This window comes from Manis javanica, chromosome 1 (genome assembly GCF_040802235.1).
Source record: "Manis javanica isolate MJ-LG chromosome 1, MJ_LKY, whole genome shotgun sequence".
In the NCBI taxonomy this organism is placed as follows: Eukaryota; Metazoa; Chordata; class Mammalia; order Pholidota; family Manidae; genus Manis; species Manis javanica.
In genome coordinates this window covers 186064354-186086179 of record NC_133156.1, presented here as the reverse complement: position 1 = coordinate 186086179, position 21826 = coordinate 186064354, and the positions used below count along the sequence as shown (strand labels likewise).

The 21826-nt window shown below is 35.2% G+C and overlaps 1 long non-coding RNA gene across 1 annotated transcript in view; it reads right to left on the bottom strand.

Annotated features, from left to right (window-relative positions):
* Nucleotides 1-21826, bottom strand: part of LOC118973103 (uncharacterized) — a 186897-nt gene that overhangs the window by 114402 nt on the left and 50669 nt on the right. Inside the window, exon 3 of the long non-coding RNA XR_005062336.2 lies at nt 5983-6088. This is a non-coding gene — a long non-coding RNA (uncharacterized lncRNA). The remainder of the gene's footprint in view (nt 1-5982; nt 6089-21826) is intronic.

Sequence of the window (21826 nt, the reverse complement as noted above, 5' to 3'; positions counted from 1 at the left end):
AAATCCAAGAGACTTCAAATAAAATATACATCATTAGGTATAATGACTACTCTCAATGTCTATCACTGACATTTGATTAGAAGGCAAGAAGCATGACTTAGGCATCTGCAACCATTGCTATTCAAAATCATCACAATTAAAATCCAGGTACACATGATGCACTTGAACCTGAACATATGTATAACATAAATATAAAAATATTTTAATAACTGCCATGCAGTTCCTGATATATAGTAGGCCTTCAGTAAATATCTGTTGAATGAGGAAAGAATGAATAATGAATAAATAACATATCCAGAGGTAATCTGCTTTTCTAGATTATTTTAATTAAGTCATTTTCATTTTTCCCTTTAAGAGGAGTAAAGCAAATCATAACATAGAATTACAGTCTGTGGTTTGATAGTTATTTGATATCATCAGCCCTTCCAGACTACCAAAGCTATCTTTCAATGCAGTCCTCAAACTTTGGTTCAAAGTCCTCCTAGCATTTATGCCAAGGCAGAGCACCCCCTTCCACCACCACCAAATGGCATGTTACTGAATCTCAGAAGAGTTGAGAAAAGCATCATGGAGTTTATTTTGTTCACTAAAGAGGTGAAAGTATAGAGTTGCCAAATAAAATATAGGAAGCCCAATTAAATTGGACTTTAATGAACCATGAATAATATTTTAGTGTAAGTATGTCCCAAATACTGCATGAGACATACCTACACTAAAATTTATTCATGGTTTATTAGAAACTCTAATTTAACTGCAACCATGTATTTTTATTTGCTAAATCTGGCAACCACAGAAGGAAAGCATATGTTCTGACTAAGTACCAAGTGTCTCTATGTACACAGGCTCTGCTAGAGTAGAAAGGAGTCTATATAAGAAACAATAGCAGACTGATCTTGATGTATTATTCAGTGACGGCCAACTTTTCATGGTTCACTAAAATGGTATCTTTAAAAAGGCTTAATCTTATAGTCATGTTGCATGTTGAATGCTCCTAAAAATAGTGAAAGTATTATTACATGTAGAAAAAAAATGACTATGAAAAAGTGAAGAAAGCAAAGATGGGAGATTTCAAGAGGCAGCATAAACATTTTTTTGATATTAACATCCCTTTTAAGATGATATTGGTATATATATATATATATATATGTTTCTGTAGACATATACTCAGATCAAAGATAAAAATGACTCCTCAAAAATTCTTGAATTTCAATAAAATGTCAAGTGTGTTTTTATACTGTGGAAGAAATTTAGTGCTTATGAAAGCTGGCAGATTGATTGATTGCATAATTATTAATATTTATTACATACCAGAAAGAAGCTAGAGGCTATTCAAACAAGCAGGCCACATCTCCATGGCCTCAGGAGGAAGTGGCCTGTTTTGGAGCAGTGGGTGACAAGGCCTTAAAGGGCAAGATGACATATGTTGTTGCCCAGACGCAGGTTGAGATATTTGTTCAAATGAGATCTGACAATCCACAAAAGACAGCTAGAAAATTCTTAAAAGCCACAATGATCCTAATCTAAAAACTGAAATTGAACTTTTTTCCTTCTGTTTCAAGGGTTCCCTTGATATCCAATGATCACACAACGTCCTGACAAGAAAAGGAATTTCCCTGTGTTAAGTTTCAGTCCTGGCAGGGGTGGTTAAAGGATTTTCTGATGATACAAATACTCAAGCTTGATCAGAGCCTCAGAATTATTTTCTAATAAAGTGTCAGACTGTGAAAGCAGGACTCCCAAAGCCTTTCTAACGGAGAATGGGGAACCTTTTCAACCAGATCTATTATAAATTTAATCAAGGAGATGAGAGAGGAAAGTAACATTTCTTTAATCACCATAGACCTCAGCTAGGTGTTATATATACATATATGTGTATATATGAATTAAATATGCTATCCATATTAGTTCTCATAACAATGTATGATTGGTATTATTTTTCTCATTTCACCAATGATAGTGTGCTGACCCTAATAGAATTTACCAGGTTACTCAAGATTACAGAACCAAATATTGGTGAATCTAAGATTCTAATTCAGGCCTATCTGACTAAGATTGCAACATAATACTTCCAAACCTGGAACAATCTTCATCATTAGATAAAATGCCAGAAGCTTGGGTTAGTCAAATGAAAGACTTTATCTAAAGAGAAGGCAAACAAGACAATTCAATGTTTTTACTTTCAATAATGACATTTTCTTAGGTGAACTGTGAAATGTTGATTCCAAGGCATGTGTGTGCACACACAGACACATACACACACACGAAGTTGCTCACTATCATGAAACTCTCCTAGCTTATCTTGATGTGTGTCATTTCCCAAAATAAATTATGAGTAACACAAAACTTGAAGTTATACTATCCATTTAACACCAAAATTAAAAGCAGAAAGTTAATCTGGAAAAAAAAAACCAACTCTCTAAACTTTAATTTCAACTCCTAAAAGTTACTGCTAAATAAAAAGAAATTATAATAGAAACTGTAGGTCACAGCAGAAAATAAACCTCAAAACAGATAGTAAGAAGCTGTAAAAGTTTGGCTTCTAGAGTCTTGTAACCCAGATCAAAATCACATCTTCACCTTTTACTAGCTGTATGATCTTCAGAAAATTATACATTCCCTCTGTGCCACAGTCTCCTTGTGTATAAAATAAATATAATAATAGAACCTACCTGGTAGAGTTTTCATGAAGATTAAAAAAGATATTCCATGTAACTTGCTTGGCATAGAGCCTGGCACATAACAGGCAGTCAATAAATATCAGCTCTTATTTTTATCATTAGAATGTTCTCTTGAAAATGGATATGCTGATGTAAAAAGAGAGTTTTACATTTAATATCTGCATTTTTCAAAGCTAAAACTACTGGACACCAAAAACCCCAAATGGGGTTCTCTAAATTGGTATCAAAATGTTCCTGGCAATAACTGCCTTTTAAATAACTCATTTTCCTAAAGTGAAGCATGGAATTCAAAATCCCAGGCTGAGCCCATTTACATGGCTCTGTCTTACTAAGATGCTGCACACAAAAGAAATCATTTGGCTTGCAGAGAGCCAAATAGAAAAAGAAATCTCCAAATCCTTTGTCACCTGAAAGCTCTCATAGCCACAGGGTTATGTTTAAACCACTCAGGGCTTATCAATGTTATTCTGAAAAGGAATGTACAAGCATGGGGGCGGGGTGTGTGTGTGTGTGTGTGTGTGTGTACACGTACGTACGTACGTACGTGTACACACACACGATGCAATCTAGAGAGGAGATATTACAACACCTAAGACTGGGAGCGTCAACACCCAATTGCAGTTGGGTGAGTTATGCAGTAACTCCAAAGGGTGAGTGTTGTTGTCACCTTGCACAGCCTCCAGGGATCCCACTGAGTGAGTCACAAAGTATAAGACCCAGCCACGCTGCATTTTTTTTTTCCTTCTAAAGAAATTTACAGGCCATTTTCACACCCTTCCCCTGAGCTAGGATATTGAAGTTAAAATGTACCTACTGAGTAGGTAATGTATTTGGTATTAAGGATCCATCATATGCGTATGTCTTCTAAGCATAATGGTTCCTTTGGAGCTATTATAGATATGCCGTGAATAGATATTAGGAATAATACACCGAGTGGCTGAAGGAGGTCCCACATTAACCACTGTCAGACTTTAAACATTATTTGAAACTACACTCTTTTTTTTTATTCCTGGGGTTTAATACCTCGATACTTTGTAAACTGAGCGCTTTTCAAAGAGCGCTCCAAATTCCTACAGAGCTGTCTCTAGGTGAGCTTTGATCTTTGCAGAGCACCTATCTTGTGTTTCTATAATTGCTCTGGCTTAACAAGGTTCCCTAGCACGTGAAAGGGGAAAATCCTTTTATTAAGGCTATAAACCTGACCACAGTGATGGAATGTGCAGCTTAGGGGTAGCCCTTAGCTCCCCAGAAAAGAAAAAAAGAAGCGGGGGTGGGAGGTAAGACTGGGGAAATTCATCATATTAAAGCAAAATGATATATTTATTAAACATGTTTCTGCTGTCCCAGGTGGTAAGTGGCTGGCCTGTGGTCCACTGAAAGGTTTGATCTTTCTTAAGTATTGTGAATGCTGATTTCATTAATGGGGTGAAAGCTGAGGAAGTTACAGCTGAAATTTTGGCTAAAGATGACAGCACCAGGTTTCGAGTTGCACAAAGAAGTCTGAGGGATTAAACCAACAAAACCTGCTCAAAAGTATTGTGTTTCCAAAAGTGTGATCTTCCTATGTGTGATTCACACTCCTAGGATAGGGACAATCCCTCATTTACTTTGACTTTGCCATATTAATCTTACTTTACAAATACACACGGTGATTTATATCATGTTTAATTAACTGATTGAGGGCTCCAGTGGTAAAAATGGCATCGCATTAAGCTCTGTCTGTATGGCAAATTCGAATCACATCTTTAGCCTTGCAAGAACAAAAAATCCCGAGAGTCACTGATGACAGGATGTAGGAATTGAAATCAGGTCCCTCCTGTTGTTTGAGAATCCAGGGAGGGTGCCTGCCATATGCCCATCACTTCCAGGGGGGGAAATGACAGAATAAAAGGAAGGAAGGCTATAGTTCTTCCAATATGTTCAAATCTCAAATGAAAATGATTGTGTAGCAGTGCTGTACAGAGGCCAAGATTCACATGAAAGTAAATCTCAAACTTTGCAGGGAGCTTCATAAGAGGTTTGGGTGGTGTTCTGATATGTGTTTTATATTTCGTTTTGTTCTTCTGAAATGGTTGTTCAGGGTTTTTGAGAACTGATAGCTGAAAAGACAGTGGTTTGAAGCTGAATATAATAAGCAGGGAAATATTTTAAAATGAGGGGATTCTAATACAATATATGTGCATGGTAATTCAGTAAAAAACAAATTCGGTTTGACTGTAAAAAACCACACATTGGAATACCAGTTTCCAAGTTCACTTTTGGGAGTGAGAGTTGTCTAATTTTTCTCCTCAAACATCTGTCGTGATTATTTATGATACTAAAGAAAAAAATGTAAATTCACTACTAACTTCTTCTAAATAAATAATTTCTTTGAAATTTTAAAATGTATTTTATTTTATCTTAGACAGCATAATGTAAGTTTGAAAACAGGACAAAAAGTCAGTTTCACTCCTTAACATGATGATTTGCATTTTTGTGTATCTTCTTTTAGTGTTTATTTGCATGTCCTAAAATTATTATAATCATTGTATACCCTACTTTTGTATTCTGACTTTAACTCACTTATTATTTTATTACAGAATTCCCCTGCTATGTGCCCATAATTTTTATTGACTGCATAATATTTCATCAAGTGTTATCATTTTTCTAACCATGCTTCCATTTTTAGATATTAAAATACCTACCAATATTTGTTATTATAAATACCATGAAGGCAACTTTTTTTACTTATGGCTTCTTCCACATTTTGAATTATTTCTTTAAGATAGATTTCCATATCTATAAATTTCTTTAAAGGGATTATAAATAAAGAAATTCTTCTTCCAAGGAAAGTGGAAAGTGAAACATTCTGTGAAGTATCACTGTATAGAAAATCTTACCTCTTTGTAGAATGCACAAAAAGTAATATTTAAATTTTGAAAAGCCATACTCATAGAAACAAAGAGTACAAAAATGGATGGAGGGTGGAGGGGGGAATAGGGAGAGGTTGGTAAAAGGGTGCTAACTTTCAGCTCTAAATGGACAAGGTCTGAAGATCTAATGTAAAACATGATGACTATAGATGACACTGTGTTATACTGAAAATTTGCTAAGAGAGAACTTAAATGTTCTCAAACACATACAAAAAAAAATAAATATGTGAGGCAATGTATGTGTTGGTTAACTAGGTGGGGGGAAATCCTTTCACAATGCATACATATATCATCAAATCACCATTATGTACACTTTATCTTACAATTTTATTTGTCAATTATACTTCAATAAAGCTGAAATTAACAACAACAAAAAGAAATGAAAATCTTACCTGAAGTTAACATGCAGTTCAAGGGAGATGATTCACTTCTGCAGCCAAGTGTTGGCAACATGAGAAAAGTATTTCATTTTCACTGTTGTGTCCTTCTCTGCTCTCTCTAAAGGAAACATGCAATAACAATGAAATAAAATCAGGATTTCCTACTTTGTTTTACTCACCATTTGTCATTTCTCTCCAGAAAGAAATTGTCCCTCTAAGTATAATTAAAGTTTTGAAAATTTACAACTTCCTAGAGAGTGTTGCAAATAGACTATTTAGTTCACTTTTTTAAATGAGTGGTATTTTAGTCATACTTAAAGTGTGGTCTTAATAATTAATAATCCTGGATGTTTTCATGGCATTAATTCAGAATATGATGAATTGGGTAAGTTAGGCAATATATATGAGCTAAAACCACTTTGGATTTTGACAAGGAATTCAAACTTTTCAACTGTGACCTGTAACTGCGCAGGCAGCTTATAAAAAGAATAATCACCTCAACTTTTTCAACTTCCTGAAATCACTCAAAATAGAGTAGCAGTTCAGGATTGTTTCCCTTGGAAGTAATACGTTCTAAAATACAGTGTGCTACAGCATATTTTAATTATTGGCTTCAATTCTCAATGTTCTAGATTTTCTTAACCATCCTTTGTGTATTTGTTTGCAAGATCTGCATAAACTTAAAGTTGTTCAGCCTTTTATCAAGAAATTACCTACTTTATCTAATTTGGACCATGATTTCATCAAACACCCAGCACCCTCAAATTCAATTCAAGTCTGCAATAGGGTTCAAATGACATGTTTTTAACAATTTTGGAGACCAGAAGTGCATTTGTCATTAGAAGGAAGTGACACGTAAAAATGGGGAAAAATTAAATGTAACATCTTTTGTTTTCCAAGTCTGTTCCTTTCAATGAGATCTATTTCTTGCACACAGTTTGAAAACAAAAGATAAACATTCCCTGCGAAGCACCGGAAGGAGAGGCAATTAATGTAAATTTGATAAAACATAATGTAGTGGACTGACAGGAAAAAGGCTATGCTTGTTTGATTGTTGACTAGTTTTGTCTTTAAATAATGGTCTTCTTTTGGCATTTAGTGTATATTTGTTCACAATAAACATAATTTATGAATATTTTAACACATGTGTACTCAGTGGGGTGGATTATCATACTGATATAAATAGAATTAATGAGCAGTCAACCTGCCACATGTCATGACATATGACAGGGCAGCCAGAGCACAGAAATAATTCTCGTAGTTTCATAATAAGGCTTTTTTCTTAGTTCAACTTTATAAAACTACTAATAGTCTTTATTTCCCCTTTATTTTGGAGTATGGTTCACCAACTAAGGAACAAGATTAGGGTTTTACTGCAAGAGTCTACTTCTGGGCATTCAAAAAACTATTTTCCTATGTTCTTACAACAAAGTAAACATTTGAACAAACTAACCCCAGGCAGCCAAATTTCAGAGAGTAGGTCATAGATAGACAATTGCTTCACCTATTTGAAAGAGGAAAAAATCGACTAGGAAAAATCTTTTCTTCTTTTCACACTCTGTGGCAATAGTATGATTGTGCCTGAATTGCTGCTGCCAGAACAAATGCTTTCTAAATGTTTCTAAATTCTAAAACAAATCTGAAGGGCATATTGCCTGGATAAAATTATCCTGAAGAAAACATCTTCTTAGCCAGTTATTTGCTCTCCTTGCACACAAAGGAACAATCTGTTAAGCGTGCCTAATAAGATTTATTTTTAAGGAACAAACTCAGCGTAGAAAGCCACCTCTTCAAATAGTAGATACGGGGTTGAACAGATCATGCAAAATCTTCAGTTTAACCATATTTCATTTGACGAAGAATTATTTTCATGAGGAGGCAAATTGAAATTTAAGATGAACCTTTATTTTCTTTTATTATTTTTACAGTTTGATTATTGGTAAAAAGGGGTAAAATTAAACTAGTACATCGATTACATTATCTGGATGATTTGGCAAAAGGAAAGCCTTGGCAAAGATACTATATACCATGACTTTTTTACAGACACAGATGGCAGGGTTGCAGCCTTTATTCCTCTTATCTTTCATTTCAAAGGGAATATTTAAAGCTTTTTCCACTACCAACCTTCCACTCCTACCTTCGCATTTAAAAACACTGTCTTCCCAAACTAAATCTCTGTCCTAAAACAGGCAAGCCCCAGGATGCTTTAGGGAAATAACAGAATGTGACACCATGTTTCTGGTCATCTGTTAGAGGAGGAGACCACACTGTGTGGGGCTGGGGGCTGATGAACTTCCCTGGAGTGACTCCCTTGGGGAAAAGCTAGCTCTTTCACCGGCAAAGAAAATGGGCACCACCTAGTGCTTTTTTGACGCAAAGGCTGTTTGTGTGGTGTGACACGAATAGGCATGCGTTGGGTGGCTGACCTTTACAAAAGAGAAAAGACAGGAATCAGTTGGCTTCAACCTCTATGCCCAAAAAAAGAAAAGAAGCAAGTGATAGTCTTAAAACAAATGAACTCAGTGCTTCCAATTAGGAGTTTCCTGGGGGTTGTTTTCTTTTTTCCTTTTTTTTTTTTAATTTTATTTGTTGGTCTGTTCATGAGAAATAACATTTTTTCTTACTAAGATGCTAATTTCTTTTTTGCTAAAATCATTTCTTGCCTCTTCATTGTTTCTGCAGTTAACTTGTAAGAATGTCTAGGAATTTTCATTTCATCAAAGTGACAAAGCAGAGCAAGCTGTCCCACCCTAAATCTATTCTAACAAGGAGCCTGTCTGGAATTCTCCTATCACAACAAATAGCTTATAAGAAAAATGGTTTGTAGCACAAAATCTTTTGCAATGCAATAAGATCAAGTTAACCCTCATGCCTCTAGGAAAAAGCCTAGGAAGTTTTATCTGATTGGCAAAATGGACCCAGATATGAGTTTAAGGATTGAGTACACTTTGATGAAATTTCACAGCAATGAAGTCTGATTATCTGAAAGACTGCTTGAGCCCTTTAAAAAATAACTCAGGGAAGCACTAGATTTTTTTGTTGGGAAAATAGATGGTCCTGTAGGGAACAGTAGAACAGCTATTTCATAGTGTTTGCTTTTTTTTGTAACACTGCTTACTTAGAATTACTTAGAATTTGCTTAGAATTACTCTTACCACTGTTGATTTAAAAAAATAATAATAATGATTTCTCTATTGCTAAAAGGTAGATGGTTCAACAGTAAAATTAGAAGCCTTAGTAGAGGCAGAGTGGAAGATAGAAAGGGGAAGAATGAGTAACCTGCTACCTATAACTGGATTAGCAAGCGCCTGCTACACATCCAGGAACTAACTAGCCGACTTTAAACTCATTAGGGATCTGCTTATCCGATATGCTGCACAACAGAATCCAGATAGAACACAGACTTCTAAGAAACAGATAAAAATGATTATAACTACTACAGTTAGGAGCTTAGTGTCTGTGCTAAGCAATCCGGGTATATGGGATGAAGAAAGCAAAACCCCAAATTCTGAACATTGACTCTTTGCCTACAGCAATATTCTCCCATTATAACATGGTGATGATAATACTTAAACACAGCACTTGGCAGTGAACTAAGAAGTTTGAAGCAGTCTCACATCTTTAGCCACTTTATAGCTATAATTTAAGTTATTAGATAAATGATTTATTTAAATCAATTTTAAAATTTATAAAAAGTCTTAAAGTGAATTTCTTCAACAAGCAGCAAGAAGAAATGAAATGAAATGAAATGAAATGAAATGAAATGAAATGAAATGAAATGAAATGACCTCTTTGGGATTTCAGTGAATCAAAATAAACATCTTTAAGTTTATAAACTAAATAGGGACCTTGTCCTGACAGGTTTAGGATGCACATAAATTGATTAGCTGAAGCTTCCAGGTGTGGCTAAGCCTGTATTTTTCCAAATATGTACCTACAGGATAACAGAAGAGGTGTCTATCTTAATCACCTTTAAAAAAAGGAAGCAGTATTACACTTTGTGTTCATACTGAATTCCTCTACTATTAACATCACCAACATTCTGGTCTGCCTCTTAAGCAACTAAAAATCTTGCTTTTTATTTCCCTCCCTCCCCAGCTGCCCCCCTCCCCTTTTCCCTCCTGCCTGTTTTCTCTGAATGCTGTAGTTCACAGTGAAACCCTCTGCTAATGACAGCTCTGAAGTGATAATGTACTTTCCTGCCTTCCCCTTAACAGTAGCACTCATCCTGCCATGGGTGCCGGCTCAGTGGCAGAAGGATGCTCTCAGATTTTTCTAGAGGTAAAAGGGCCTCCTTCAATTTACTGTCTTGACTAACTCAGCAGTTTCTCTAGGTTATGGCAAAAAAATACAAGTTTTATGGAAGAAATGAAAGAGGAGAGGGAGGGAAAAGGAAGAGGAAAAGGAAGTGGGGAGAGAAGAAAGGAAAGAGGAGAAGCAGCCTCTTTTTTTGTTTAATATTGTGTCAATGAAATGGAATACATTTTTTTTTCTTCTCCCTGGGATTCACAGGAGCATTCCGCACAGTAAATAAGGAGTTAAGGTGAGTAATACTGAATAAAAGCATGGGACTTCGAGGAAAACAAAGGATCTCTTCCTGTGGTGATGCGGACTCTCTGTGGACTGTGATGGTCACCGTGTGATAATGCACTTATCCCCTTGTCCTCCTCCTTCACCTCTGACAGGAGGAGTCTATGTGACTCAATGGCCTCAGTGCACATAGCCAGGTGGCATTTGATATGCTCAATCAGCCGGCTGCTCAGTGGGCCAAGTGGCCCACTGCCTTCACAGCACCCATTTGTAATGGATGGTGCGTTGTTCTGCTGAGGTAACCAAACTGATGGCAATCAATGGTTCTAACCAAATACCTGTTGTTTGAAGAGTAAGGCCAGAGCAATTTCTTAGCTATGAAGAACAAGGGAGATACTATTTATTGTAGTTTAAATATAACTGATTTTCCTTGCTTCAGGACCCAGATCACTCAATATGCTCCTGGTGTTTCAATCTTACATGAATATATAATATCTAAAACCATTGTATCTGTTCATTTGAAGATATTTTGTTTGCTAATTTCAGTGCCTCTTTATTCTGTGGTTTCGTAAGTTCATGTCCACATGGGGAAGGGACAAAGGGAGCCTGTGGGCAGATGTAGGAAAGAAGGGACATTGTTCTGAATTCCTAGTACCTTATAGGCAGTTAAATGCTCTTTTCCAGATAACAGGCCAATGAGTTAGATATGTGGAGCCCAATCTCCTTGCTAGGGAACCTATGTTTTTTCAGCATACCAATGACCAAAACTCAGTGAGAAATACATTTTATATATACCTCAACACACATGTTATGGAAACAAAGCTTCAGGAAACAATACTTCACCTTTATACATACCATGTACTTTGATTTTATGCATCCTATTCTATTATAGTTCATGTCCTCAAAATTATGATTGCAACTCCACTCTATTGGTCTCATAACCCATAATTGTTACATGATCCACAATTTGATAAGTGCCACATTACACTGTGCTGTCCTTCAAAATTTTAAATTTTGCTGTTGGACTTGGTATCCATATGGTGGTCAAAAGGTGCGAGCAGGTAATGCATAGAAAGTCAAATTTTCATCTAAGAACTTAAAGTAATAATGTTTACAGCCAAAAACTCTCATGAAGTTGAATTCATTGGCAGTGTTCATTTGTTTCTCAAAGAATCTGTTACTTAAAATAAAAACAATTTAAAATTGAGATAGTAAGTCTCAAAGCAATAATAGCCAAAAAAAGGAATAATTATTGTTAGCACTGCTATTGTTAACAATCACTGGGAACTTACTACCTGCTAACCACTATTCTTTGAGCTTCAAATATGGTAGGCTTATTCAATTCTCACTATCACTTTTGAATAAGGTAAATATCATTACTTCCATTCCATAGTCAAAACTCCTTCATTTTCTTTATCACACATGCCCCTTTCTAAAATATTACCTCAGAAAATAAATGTGACTGTGACTATTGCTCTGGGAATCTGCATTTCTATGACTTGTTTACATGGAACATAGAAGTCTGTATCATCTGGCTTGTTTGATGAATTGACTGGCTTTTCAATAATAAATCATGGAATTAAAAATATTTCCTTTCTAGAAAACTTACAAAACATACAATAATAGGTTAGCCAAGTATTCCAATAATAATGTTTTTATAGCCAAAAACATCTTACATCATACGTTGCATTTAGTTGTCATTTCTCTTAATTTCTTTTATTTTGAACCAATTGCTTCATCTTTCCTTGGCAAGCTGCTCTTAATAGTGGTTTCTAGCAAAACTTAATTAAGAGAGCAGACATCATTCCAAAGCCAATGGATTTGTATGGATGGTTGTTTGGAATTTGTGCTGCCTTCTTGGGCTTCCTTTATTAGGGGTGGTTGGTGTGAGTGTATTTTCACTGTTCTCTTAGAAATCTGGAACTGCATCACAGAATATGAAGGACAAATTGGGGAACCAGGTGATCCATTAGCATGTTACTCATCAATCTGTTGACCCTAAATAGCTGTAAGAACATCTCAAAAAACCTGAAGCATTTCTAAGTTTTTTTTAAAAGGAAAAAATTTGAAAACATTGTAGAAAAAAAACCCTTACAAAAGCATTCATTTCAATAACTGCATGCCTAGATATAATCCTTAGAAGTACTTCAATCTAAGTAATTAGAATAGAGGTGTTTATAATTGGTTAAAGGTTCTTTATTTCTGAACTAATGTGCAGAATTTGGTTGATGAGTATAAGAATAAAGACATTCAGATAAATTCTCTTATCTTTTTTTATTACCACTTGAATTAACCCACAAAAAAATCCACATATTTACAAGTCCACTAATGCCTAAGAAGCTCATTTTCTTTCACAGTGCGCACTGTTCTTAATTTTTCATTCTCTCAGATTGCATCTATATGGTGGCAAGCAGATACTTTAAGAATAAATAGCTCCAAAAAGGCATGGGAAAGATATGTCTTATACATATCTCTTTTTCTGGGATGCCCCAATAAAATATTTTCTGAAATATTCTCAAAGCAATTCTATCACAGAAAAGAGAAGTTACCTGCTAACATGATTATTTGCCATCATGTTACAGCCAAACTTCTAATTGACCCTCCTTGTCTCTCCACTCTTATGAAAAGAAAGGAGGAAATTATAGCAAGAGAATATTCCCAAATGGGTGAACTGGGGCATCTAAATCTGTAGCTGAGGCTACAAAACAGCTTCATTCAAAAGCCACTTTCTTACGTTGATTTTTTTTACTCCCATCTTAAAAATGGGCAGAGCTCTACAGTAGGATTAGTAGCAGTGAACCCTTGCCCTATTCTCAGTAGTGAAACAAATTACAAACCTTTTTTTCCACTACAGAGTTGTGATACAACAGCAGGGTAGAAATCACTTATTCACTTGAGTTCAGTTCAAGATTACACTCAAGTCTGATTGCAAAAGCCCATTCATATGGAAGAAGAGACAAAGGCTAACGGCTCTCTGGGTAGAGGTCAGAGACCCAATGTTTACAAGAAATTGAGAAGAAGATTAGAGAATAATTTTCTCCTAGGGAATGATGATGATTTAGGGGTCTTTTGTAGGGAAAAGTCCTTTGCTAGGATTAAAGGCAGGATTATTAGTAGAGAGTTGAGAAATTGAGATGGAGAGCCTCTTAAAAATGGCAATTTAGTTGGAATATCCAGGGAGTTCTTTAAATGTGAATTCTAAGGAAATGGAGAATACTTAAGAAAAGATAAATTCAAATTCACTATTTCAAGTGACGACACTGTAAATGGGTCACAAAGTGATGGAATTGCCAATACCTTCCAAAGAAAAACAAGATACCAATAGCACTGCAACTTGGGTCAGCTTTTAAGTAGAGGTGAAAGTTCAAGAAAATCCTAATAAGGAAGAAATCAATCTGATCTACAGGTTAAATTATGGCTACATCATGGCTAAAGAACAATATCATTAGAAACTGAATTATTCTTTTTGTAATTTCAAAGAAAGTTAGCATTAGCCTAAATCATACTGTTAGCAGAATGGTTACATCAAAAAAGCTTGAGCTTGGCACCTTATAGTAAAATTCAATACTTCTAATTTAAAGTATGTGAAATGAAGTTTCATTTGGAAGCAATAACTAATCCCTAATTCTGAATTTGACACTCACTATTCCTAAGATTACACTAGTTTCCCAATTACTTACAAAACAAAAATCAAATTTCTTATCTTAGTATATCAACAGAATCTTAGCAGGAGAGAGTAGGGAGTTTAAAAATAACATTAAAAGCACTGTTTCTAGACAATAGGGTTCAGGGAACCAAAATAGGATATTGAAACACTCAGTAACTAGAAGCTACTCAAAAAACAGAAGCCACTACTAGACATTGACCCGAAGGGGGCAAGGAGTGAGGGAAACAGAGTTATAATAGCCTTTGGAGAGTTGTAGCCATGAAAGAGGTGCCACCCAACAGAAAGCTCTAGTCAAAGATCCATCCATTATTCTCAAACGTGGCTGCACACGGGAGCTTTAAAATTACTGACACCTAGGTCCCACCCCCAGAGATTCTGATTTAATCCCAGAGAATCTGGGATATAGCCAGGGCATCAGGTTTTCAAAAACTGTATAGATGATTTTAATGTATAGCCAAAGGAAAGAGCAACTATCAAAGAGGGATGGATGCAGCCAGTGCCAGAATGCAGGTACCCAAGGAAAGGAGAGAATAAGAAAAAAATACTTTAACCAGTGCTACTTATAGAGTGGTCCTCAGAAAACCAACAGCAATGACCTTGGAGTTGGGCAGAAATGGTGAATCATGGACCCCACCTCAGACCTAATGAATCCGAATTTTCATTTCAAAAAGATCCCCAGGTAATTGGTATGTATATTAAACTTTGAGAAACCCTGCTCTAACCTGTTTCTTTTCTTGTTTTTTATTGTTCTACTGGTGTTTCTCATTAATCTAACATTGGTGGAGCCAGAGAACCAGGGAGCCTAGATGACTCAGTCATGGAGGTTAGCCTCCTCAGAACTCAGAGCAGGGCAGAAAAGGGCAGAGAGAATGAATCTGGGGAGACAAACAGAATTTAACCTCAACAAAATGATATATTTACTCTTATGTTTATCCTACAGTTCTAGAAATAACTTACCCTCCATTCTACCAGAGAATCCTGAAAAACACACTTCATTACCATTCATTCCTTCCACAAGCAATTTTTGGCATCTACTACACATAAATACTACACTTATTATGGAAGAAAAAATAAGAAATGGCATTTATGGTGAAGAAGAGGTAGAGTAGGGTAGACAAGTAAATAATAAACTACAAGATTTCTTCAAGCAAGGTGGAAGACCATGCTAACAGTAAAGTTCACCTCTCTCAAGAATTAACAATACATAAGCATTTAACAACAACAAAATGTTTGAAATAAATACCTGAGCTTGTAAACAAAATGAAGGAAAATGCTTAGGTCTGTAAACAAAGAGGAGTCACCATGGGAGCTGATGCAATGCTGGGGATCTATGGAAGAAAGGATAGGGGGTAAGGTAGAAATGATGAGGTAGAAAAAAAAATCTACTCTCTGTATAGGGTATGTGGAAGAAAACAAAATCTCCTCTGAGATATCAAAACCACAGACCTTGGCTTTGTGCAGATATTTGGGGATCAAAGAATAGAAAACTACATAAAAACTGATCTCATAGAGATGATACCCCAACAACTGAAAAAGCTTTCCCAATTATTATCTCCCAAAGAAAAGTTATAAAATTCACCTGGAGAAAAGTCATATGAATCAGTCAGCAGATGGATTACACAACAGGAAAAGAACCCATAGAAAATTTATACAATACAGCAGTCTAAAAATATTTGAAAAAAATTAGCACAAAATAATGACAAAAAAATGAATGAATGAAAATCCCTAAGAACAAAACAATATGCAAAATGAACAATCAGCTTTTTAAATAACCAAGAGACACTCCAGAAATGAAAACTATAATAAAATAAAAATAATGGATAGGATAGAAACAGATGAAATGACAAAAGAATTAGTAAATTGAAAAAGGTATCTGAAGGAATTGCCCAGACAATCCTGTATAAAGAAAATATGAGAGGTTAAAACTACACATGCATATGTATACACACATACACATGCACCTACACAATCTTCTAAAATAATATAGAGAAAGAGGGTGAAGCAATAAATGAAGAAATAATGACCAAGAATTTCCCAGAATTAATTAAAGACATAAATCCACAAATTCTTGAATCATGATTCCTAAACAAGAGAAAAAAATTTAAATTATATCTAGATACATGATGATGACAATGCAGAACACCAAAAACAAAGCAGAGAAAAAAGGATAGAGAAAACTGTGAGGCTTAGATGATAGAAGACTCGGATATGATATTACCAATGCATAAAAGAAAAATTATCCTGCAATTTTATATTAGCTAAGTTATTAGGTAAAAATGGGGATGAAAGAAAGATATCTCTCACAAATATTAGAATTAGAGACTTTTGCTTGCTGACACTCCCATGGAAGAATGTACTTCAGAAGCAAGGATATTTAATAGAGAAGCAAAGAATAATATATAGGAGAAAATGGTGGACAAATAATTAGAAAAATGTAGAAATATCTAGATAGTTTTTAACTATAAAAATAATTTAAAATCCTGACTTATTTGAAGTTAAAAAACAAGTTCGGGAAGAAGAAATATTGTTAAATGTCAACTCCTCCCAAATTGATCCATAGATTCAATGAAACCCAAGTCAAAACTCCAGCAGGCTCTTTTATAGATATCAACACACTAATTTAAAAATGTATGTGCAAAGCAGAGGAACTAGAATAGTCAAAACAATCTGGAAAAAGAACAAAGGTAGAGGAATAATCAAATAACAGTCTGATTCTAAGACTTACTGTAAAGATAAAGAAATCAAGACAGTTTGCTTTTGGCAAAAAGATGGATATATAGATTCACAGAAAAGAACAGAGTCCAGATATAGATCCACACAAATAGGGCAATTTATTTTTGACAAACGAGCACACAGGCAATTCAATGGAGAAAGGATAGTCTCAACAATTGGAGCAAATGGGCATCAACATGCAAATACCAAATAAAACAAAAGCCTCAACATACACTTCACATCTTATACAAAAACCTATTCAATATAAAAAATAAACTTACATGGGAAATGCTACCTATAAAACTTTTAAAAGAAAATGTGGGAGAAAATCTTTGTGAACTTGGGTTAGGCAATGAGTTCTTAGGCATGACACCAAAACCATGATCTGAAAAGAAAAAATATATATAAATTGGGATTGATCAGAATTACAACTTGCTCTACAAAAGACATTCAAGTCAATGGGGAAAATCCGACCAAGAGAGAATTTTTGCAAATCACTGACAAAGGTCTGTGTCAAAATATATAAAGGGTTCTCAAAACTCAAAATTAAGAAAACAACCCAATTAAAACAGTTGAAAATGTTTCAACAAACATCTCATAAAATAATATGTATGGATGGAAAACAAGCACATGAAAAATATGCTTAGCATGATTAGTCATTAGGGAAATGTGAATAAAAACCACAATGAGATACCACTATACAAGAATCAGAATAACTAAACTAAAATACAAAAATATTTTTAAATGGCAATACCAAGTACTGGAAAGGATGTAGAATAATAGGCACTCTCAAACATCGTTGGTGTGAATGCAAAATAGTATATCCACTTTAGAAAACAGTTGATAGCTTCTTATAAAGTTAAACATACACTTACCATACAGCCCAGAAATTCCACTCCTATATATTTAGCTAGGTGTAATAGGAGCTTACTCCTCTATTTTCTTCTAGGAGTTTTATGGTTTCAGATTTTACATTCAAATCTTTAATGTATTTTGAGTTGAATATGTTGTACAGTGTAAGATCATAGCCCAGTTCTATTCTTCTGCATGAGGCTGTCCAGCTTTCCTAGTACCATTTATTAAAGAGACTGTCCTTTACCCATTGTATATTCTTGATTCCTTTGTCATAAATTGATCATATATGCATGGGTTTACTTCTGGGCTCTCTATTCTGTTCATGTATCTGTTTTTATGCTAGTTCCATTCTGTGTTGATTACTATAGCTTTGTAATATAGTTTGAAGTTACAAAGGAAGTTTGATGCCTCCAGTTTTGCTCTTTCTCAACAGTCCAATTTGTTGATTATAGTGATGATTACAAGTCTACAGGTTTGTCAAAACCCATAGAAATGTACATCAAAAACAGTGAATTTTACTGTTTCTAAATTTAAAAATAAAGAAAAAATGACTGAAATAAAATACTAGACCACAACAGCATTGATCTAGCTTCCTATGGCTGCTTTAACAAATTACCACATCTTAGTGCCTTAAAACAACATAAATTTATTCTCTTTAAGTTCTGGAGGCCAGAAATCCAAAACAACTTTCAAAGGGCTAAAATCAAAGTGTAGGCAAGGCCATTCTCCCTTTGGAATTTCTAGAGGAGAATATGTTCTTACTTCTTCCAGCTCCTGATGGCTGCTGCTACTCCTTGACTTGCAGTTGCTTTGCTCCAATCTCTTCCTTCAGGGGTTACATTGCCTTCTCTTCTGTGTGAAATTTTCTTCTCTCATTTTCCCTTTTTTCTCACACTTGTGATTGCATTTGAACCCACATGAATAATCCAAAATAATCTCCCCATCTGACCATCCTTAAATTAATCTCATCTGCAGTCTTTGCAATAAGGTAACATTTGCTGATTCCAGGGATTAGATTATGAGTATCTGGGAAAGAGGAGCCACTATTCAGCTTCTCACAACTATATTAAATGTTAGTAGTCAGCACAGGGATTTTAATGTAATTGCAGTTTCTTAAGGTAAGTGATAAAAGCATAGATGTTCAGCTTTTGAGTGGCAGAAAAGAAGAAATAAGGACATTTCTGGCTGAGTGAGTAGTTTTGAGAAGCAGAAAATGGCAAATTCAGGCTGTGGTGAATAGACCCAAATGATTGGAATATGGAGTTTGCTGGAGCACATTGTGAAAAAGTTTTATAAGACAGGCTGTAGCCAAATAATAGGGCACTCTGAATCCTTTGTGTTACTTTGCAGGTTTTAGGGAGCCAATAAATGTTTTTAAGTCAGTATGAATCAAACCAGTATATTTATTAGTTATATAAAAACTTAGAAATATGATAGCATTTATTATATGTCAACAATAACGTAAACATGTTAAATATCTTAAAGTATCCTTACAACACTACACTTAAAACACTATTCCTCTCAAAGAGGAAGTATAGGTACTATTATTATCACCATTTTAAAAATGAGGACACTAAGGCATAGAAAGGCCAAATGGTTTTGCCAGGGTCACAAAGATAAAAAATCACAGAAGCAGGATTTAAAGCCAGGACAGCTTCCTTGCCTTAACTATTTATAAAGGAAGAGAGAGAAGGAAGAAAAAGAAAATAAAGAATTCAGGAAGAAAAGAAAAAAAAAGATAAAGAATCAATAACAGAAAAGTATCAACAATACTCTTAAGTGTTTGTGGAACAGAAATGGTGGACTAGAGATCACGTTGTCAAAAGGAGCTACAAATACTCCATTCATTCTTTCCCAGTATGACCAGACTATGTGCATGAAGCAGAGAGTAAATACCAATGACAGCAGGTTCTTAAAGATCCCCATCTTTCTCTGCAAAATATCCACTCTTCATATACAGTAATGTATGCCAATTACTTCTCAGTAAAATTGGAAAAAGTATTTTAATTGAAAAACACCTATCCTTCAAATCATTCCACAGGCCAAAGGACAAATGTCAGATTACACTCATGAGTCATTCAAGTCTATTTTCTCCCATAAATGTGTGAACAAACATCCACTTCACATAGACCCTATAACATTCCTGAGAGTTGGAGGCTTTTTTTAGAACTACAATAAAATAATGTAATAAATGCATTGTTTGAAATTTTTTACTGTTTTATATATGATTCCTGAGAATAAAATCATGTCCCTTTTCTATAAAATAGGACAGTTTTCTTTTGTGCTATTTCAAATATATTGTTTTTTATCACTGTAGTTTCAGATGTTTATTTTTTATTATTCAGACTAAAAAAAAATCAGCTCACTTGGGAAACAAAATGTATAACTCTGCATGACTTCAAAAATGCAGACCTGCAACATTAACTGGAACTTTCCCCAGGATACTGAATTTCAGTTCCAACTGGCTGCTAATCACTTGCTCACAGTGAAAGTGTCACACCACTCTCCTTTCAGCACTTTGTTGGCCAAATGTCTCTGGCAATAATCTCTCAACACATAAGCACTGTTCCCTTTCATCACATTATTCAATCAATAAAGTAATGCCCTCGCACTGGCCAGGCCCAGAGCCATCCTGTCACAAGTGCTAAATAAATGAAACAAACACCAGTCCTGCTCTACAACCTCTCCATTAATAAATGTGAATGGGGATGTCTTTAACACAATATCCATTCTTTCAAATGTTTAAAACTGCACACATACCTATATTTGTGAGACTACAAAAGGAAACATTTACAGGATGTTGAGATTAGGCCAAGATCCATCCACACTTGGGTGGAGTTATTTTAATTGAACCTCAGAAAGGTACCCTTTCCATGCCCATTGAGGATTGCTTGTTCACCAGGGCAAATGTTTCCTTATCCACTTGCTGCCTGCATGAAGCAAACCCATCTTGGCAGGGACTTCCTCCCTGCCAGGAAGGAAGTATTCCCCCAGCTGCTCAGGCTACAAATGAACAATAGGTGGATTTTAGGTTTCCCATTTTCCCATCTCTCTCTATAAGAGGCCCCATGCTATCGAAGTATTGGGTGTCCAAGTACAGCCTGTTGTCTTCTCCTGGCTATCTCTCATTGGTTAGAAAGCCACAAAGAGGAAATTGAGTCCTAATCATAGGCCCTTCCAAAATTCTAAAGTCCCTGAAGTCTTAGAAAATAGGGGTGGTATTTCTTCTTCATATCTCCATATCTCCATAGCCTAACAATTCCTGGCACATACTAGGTACACAATAGATGTTAAATGAATAAATGACTTCTTTGGGTAGTATAAAGAATCACCTTCTATGGAAGCACTTGCCATGGGCCAGGTACTTTTCTAATAAATAGATTATTTAATCCTCTTATTATACAAATAAAGAAACTAAGTCTCAGGAAGGATAAGTCAGTTATCCAGAGTCACAGCAGGTAAGAGACAGAACCAGGATTCCAGCCCATCCAGTTTGACTTCCAATTCTGTGCTATTAACCCTTTAACTGTTTTGCTATTTTCCTCCCAAACTTTATCTGCCACATCATGACCTCCTGCTTTTCTCTTATAAGGCTATATGGCTTATTATATGACAAACACAAGCTCAAGGAAAGTAACATTCATTCTCATTGGAAGCCATCATTAACATGTTCAGCAAATGTTAACCCCAACGACGGAGCATATATTCTATGTGGGAATCCTTTGCTAAAAGCTGTTGAGAAAGCAAAGCAAATGCTAAGATATAGTCTGACCTCATTTGGGCCACGAACCACTAAAGTTCTCAAAAGAATGAAACCATTCTTACTATATGGAATATGAATATGATTTGACCCAAGAAGTTTACCTGCAGCTAAATATGGCTTGAAAAAGAAGTGCTAGACAGAAAAGTTAATATTGGAATGGCATTTATGTTGAAATGTAATGTGTTCATTTCCCTTTTTGAAAAGTCCTTTATTTCCAAATCAAATCCTAGATGTTTCAAGGTCTGTTTTTTCCTGGGCTGCTTGGAGTGAATAAATTCTCATGACCAGTGACATTGCTATCACAGTTTCTAGTGTAAGCCAGCTATCCC